Consider the following 5,431-nt stretch of genomic DNA (forward strand, 5'->3'; position numbering starts at 1 on the left):
CTAAGGAAAACAGAAAATTTACTAAATCAGTAGTCTTAATTTTAGATATGATTCTTAGTCAATGAGGTCTTATCAGAAAGCAGACTTAGTCAAGTAAGACACACAGCTTTGTGATAATTACTGTCTTGCTCCTCAGAGGACTATTTCAATATTTCTATGTTGTTAGACATGAGCTAGATAGCAAATTTACCAAAACATTCAACCTTAGAAAAAGTGGGGCATTATTAAACCACTGGTTTTAGTTTGTGGATTGAAATAAAAGAGTGCTGCAAGATTCAGTAGAATGTTGAATAGCAGTGATGAAAGCAGGCATCCTTTTCTTATTCCCATTTTCACCACTATTATTCAATATGACACTAGAAGTCCTGTATTACTGAGATAAAATTAAAGAAAACCTAAATAAATGAAAAAATAGGAAGACAATATTATTAAGATGCCAATATACCCCAATGCAATCTACAGATAAATGCAACCCCTATTAAAACTCCAATGACTTTGGAGAGATGGAAAAGGTATCCTCAAATCTGTATGGAATTGCAAGTGACTCTGAATAACCAAAACAATACTGAAAAAGGAAAAAAAAAAAAAAAAAGAATTGGAAGACTCACAGTTCCTGATTTCAAAATTAACTCCCAAAGCAAAAGTAAATAAAACAGTGTATTACTGGCATAAAGATAGACATACAGATCAATGGAATAGAACTGATAGTCCAGAAATAAATCCAAACATTTATAACCAATTGTTTTTTTTACAAGGGTACCAAGATTATTCAATGGGAGAAGAACTGTCTCTTCCAACAAATGGCTCTGGAAAAAAATGTATAAATACAGACAAAAGAAAAAAGTTGGATCCCTACCTCACTCCATAGTCAAAAATTAACTCAAAGTGGATCAATGACTTGAACATACAAGCTAAAAATAAAAGACTATTGGACAAAAACATAGGCATAGGTCTTCATGACCTTTAATTTTCACAATAGATTCTTATATTTGGCACCAAAAAATGAGCAACAAAAGAAAAAATAGATAAAATGGACTTCATAGACATTAGAACATTTTGTGCATTAAAGAAAATTATCAAGAAAGTAAAAAGACAACTACAGAAAGGTAGAAAATATTTACAAATCATATATCTGATAAATGTCTAGAATCCAGAATCCATACCAACTGTTACAACTCAACAACAAAAAGAACAAATCCATTAAAAACTGAGTGAAGAATTTGAATAGATCTTTCTCCAAAAGGTGTACAAATAGCCAACAAGCACATTAATATATTCTCAACATCGTTGGTGATTTGAAAAATCCAAATCAAAGGTGGCCTCTAATGGTTTAAGCACAGAAAGCAGGTGAACCCACAGCACAGTAACAAAAGATCCTATCAAGAAAAATTAATGGAATGACTAATTGCCAAAAAGATACTGGGTGACGGGCACTGAGGGGGGCACTTGACGGGATGAGCACTGGGTGTTATACTATATGTTGGCAAATTGAACTCCAATAAAAAAATATACAAAAAAAAAAGAATGTATTTAACTTCAACCACAAGAAGATTAAAGAGGTTCCTCCTGCACCAGGAAAGATCTGCAGATCTTTTTCAGTGTTCTTGAAGGTGTGGGGTGTGATTGGAAAGAAGGAAGGAAAGAAGGGAGGGAGGGAAGGACGGAGGAAGAGAAGTAAGAGAGAAAGACAGAGGAAATACAAATCAGCACCACATGAGACACTAGCTCGCATCTGCTAGGATGGTTATAATCAAACAAAGGAAAAGTGATCGTGGCCGGCAGGGACGTGGAGAGATCCACTCATACGGCACCGGTGGTAGTAACGTATCGTGCTGTAGCCGCTGTGAGAAACAGTTTGGTGGTTCTTCGGCGAGTTAAACACAAAATCACCGTATGACCCAGCAATTCCACTCCTAGCTACGGACCCAAAAGAACTGAAAACAGATATTCAAATAAAGACTTGCTCACGGATGTTCACAGCGGCACCATTCACAGCAGCAAAGATGTGAAATGATCCAAATGCCCTTAAAGGGACAAATGGATAAACAAACGGGGTATATCCTTAGGGCAGCCGGCGATGGGGTCACGAGGAGGAGTGAAGTGCGCATCCAGACCACGACGTTGATGACTCTTGTGAACATCACGCTACGGAAACCAGCCGGGCACAGAAGGTCACATGCGGTGCGAATCCATTTATAAGAAATACCCAGAAAGGTCACTCTGTAGAGACAGAAAGGGACAGGCGGTTACCCAGGGGCTGAGGGGAGGCAGAAGGGGTGTCACAGTGAGTAGAGCTTTCCCTTTGAGATGATGCAAATGCTCGGGAACGTGACAGTGGTGATGCTTGCATGACACTGTGAGTGCACTAAGTGTGTGAATGTACTAAAGTGAATTATACACTTTTAAATGCTTAATTATATGATTTATGACTTTTGCTTCAATTTTTGAAAGCCATTACTTCATCGGTAAATAACATTTCCTACCTGGTAGGCCAACGTTCCTCGTGCTCATGCTCTTTCACGTCAAATATCAATCACGCCGGCTTTTTAAAAAATTTCTTTCAGGGACCCAAATTTTAAAAAGCGATAAACATGTCTCTTCTAATGATATTCAGCAACAAATTATCAAAAGAATTGGCCAAAAATAGGCGACAAATAGGGGCAATCTCCCTGCTGTCGTTTTAAGAGGAAAGTTACGTTGACCACACACACGTCGGCGTGAGTGCAAACCCGGGAGATCCCTTAGCAGAGCTCAGGATGCCAGGAGTGTGGGTAAGGACTGGCTTGTCTGGATGAGGCAAAGCAGCAAGACCACCAGCCGCACGCACTCTCAGCGCCGCCAAGAGAATGTTCTTCCCTGTGTCTGGGGAGTCGAAATGTAAGCAATGATTAAGGGGAAAGGCAAAGAGGGAGGGGAGAAAAGACAACATGAGGAGGGGGATGGAAAGAAAAATAAGAACAAGAGGTCTGCATTGGGAACTGGGCGTCCCCCACGGATCCTCGATCACACATTTCTTAATCTCAATCAAATGCCCTTCGATCAAATCCAGTTCAGGAGGTTGGAGCAAAAAGGCTTAACCCATTTTGCGGAAAAGGGCTCCTTGTAGTTTAGTAGGCAGTAATTTGGCCAGGAAAGCAAATTAGGTGAGCTGGCCGCTGGATCAAAAGGACAATTCTTTGGAAGCACATCTCCAGTTAAAGGGTTTTCGGATATTGGCGTTTTGGGGGCACCACAGGGCAGTTTTCTGGATTTTTATTTGATAAATACACATAAGATAAAAATTTACCAGTTCAAAGTGCATGGTTCAGTGTCCTTTAGTCCATTCACAAGGTGGTACAGCCATCGCCACTGTCAAGTCCCAAATGTCTTCAACACCTGCAAAGAAAACCCTCCACTGCCTAAGTCGTCATACTCCCTTTGCCTCCCCTCAGCCCCTGAGCAACCGCTGACCTCCTTTCTGTCTCTACAGATTGACCTATCCGGGTATTTCATATAAATAGATTTACACAATATATGAACTTTCATGCCTGTCTTTGTGTTCAGGGTGCATAATTCTTTTTATGGCTAAATAATATTCCACTGTGTGAATACACCACAATTTGTGATTCCTTTTAAGAACAATTGAGGGGATCCCTGGGTGGCTCAGCGGTTTGGTGCCTTCGGCTCAGGGCATGACCCTGGGGTCCCGGGATCGAGTCCCACGTCGGGCTCCCTGCATGGAGCCTGCTCCTCCCTCTGCCTCTCTCTCTCTCTTCTCTCTCTCTCTCTCATGAATAAATGAATAAGATCTTAAAAAAAAAAAAAGAACAATTGAGTTATTTCCACCCTTTGGCTACTGTGCTTAGGGCTGCTATGAACATTTATGTACCACTTTTGTTAGAACATCTGCTTCTGGGATCCCTGGGTGGCGCAGCGGTTTGGCGCCTGCCTTTGGCCCAGGGCGCGATCCTGGAGTCCCGGGTCGAATCCCACGTCGGGCTCCCGGTGCATGGAGCCTGCTTCTCCCTCTGCTTGTGTCTCTGCCTCTCTCTCTCTCTCTCTCTCTGTGTGTGACTATCATAAATTAAAAAAAAAAAAAAAAGAACATCTGCTTCCAATTTGGGGGAGTATATGCCTAGGAGTAGACTTGCCGGGTCATATGGTAATTCCATGTTTAACTTATTGAGGAGCCAACACACTGTTTTCCACAGTGGCTGAACCGTCTTACATTCTTACTGGCAATGTATGAGTCATACTTTTTATGTCTTGAAATCTAAAGGTCTATTTTATAGTCAGAAAGGATTTTTCAACCAATATCATTTTAAAATTTTGTCTTCTACTGATTTTACACCATATAAAATAGCAAAAAGAAAAAAAATACATTTAATTGTCCAAGTATATGAGACTGTTTAAATCAAGTATGGTATATAAAGGCATAGAAAGTCATTTCCAATCTCTTATTACCATATTTAGTAATTTTTAAATCCCCACAGAGATAAATGATAGCTTCTCTCACCACTTCCTAAGATCATTTGTCCAAGAAACACTCCTAAATCCTAACAGGAGTTAAGATAAAATACTAGCCTGAGTTTACTATAAGAAATAATCCCAAAGTTGAGATTTGTCAAGTTTTTAACAGAACAAAAAATAAATTGAGAAATAAAAATTTTTAATTTTGTAATGTGCTGCTAGAAAGAGGAACGATGTTAAATCCAATCTGGGTAGAAGGCTCAGCATGGATAACAGGAAATGAAAGTAGCCCACCTGTACCGGCCACTCCCACACAGCAGACGCGGCACTAAACGTGGGACGTTTCACCTTCAAGACAACACTTGGAGCGATCTGCTGCTGATATTTCATCCTATAAAGGAGAACACGAAAGCTTAGTGAGGCCAAAGCATTTGCTCAAAGGGAAAGTAAGTAGCTGGAGCCTGGGTTTGAGCTCCTTTCATTACACTACACCCAGGATCTCAACAACTCTGCAGAGCTCCAAGTGCAGTGTGCCCATATTTGGTTTTTCCTGCAGTGTCAGAATGAAAAATCTGATTTCTTACAGGCACACTGCAGCAAAAAGAGGGAGGTATGGCTCGATGCTGTTCTACTATTTGGGAGATCATGAGTTAGGGTCCTTCGTATTACATAATTTATCTTGAGTAATTTTTATAAAAACCAAAGACTATGGTTGTTAATATTCTCTTCAAAGTATTCCTGTTTCAGCTCATTTATACTAGACATACTTTGAGTACCACAAGCATCTCACTTTCTGTTTAAATTTCCTGTCAGGGGCGCCTGGGTGACTCAGTTGGTTAGACGTCTGCCTTCGTCTTGGTTCGTGGTCCCAGGGTCCTGGGATCAAGCCCTGTGTCAGGCTCCCTGCTCCTCAATGAGCCTGCTTCTCCCTCTCCCTCTGTGATCTCTCTGGCTCTCACTCTCTCTCAAATAAATAAATAGA

General features: G+C 40.6%; 1 long non-coding RNA gene across 1 annotated transcript; it reads right to left on the bottom strand.

Annotated features, from left to right (window-relative positions):
- Window positions 1–1,041: 1,041 nt before the first annotated feature.
- Window positions 1,042–4,919, bottom strand: LOC125754929 (uncharacterized). The gene is made up of 4 exons (XR_007410079.1): window positions 4,744–4,919; window positions 3,287–3,375; window positions 2,484–2,862; window positions 1,042–2,220 (listed from the first exon to the last, which is right to left on the bottom strand). It is a non-coding gene; the product is annotated as an uncharacterized LOC125754929 (long non-coding RNA).
- Between the last annotated feature and the right edge of the window lie 512 nt (window positions 4,920–5,431).

Source organism: Canis lupus, chromosome 4, assembly GCF_003254725.2.
Source record: "Canis lupus dingo isolate Sandy chromosome 4, ASM325472v2, whole genome shotgun sequence".
Lineage (NCBI taxonomy): Eukaryota > Metazoa > Chordata > Mammalia > Carnivora > Canidae > Canis > Canis lupus.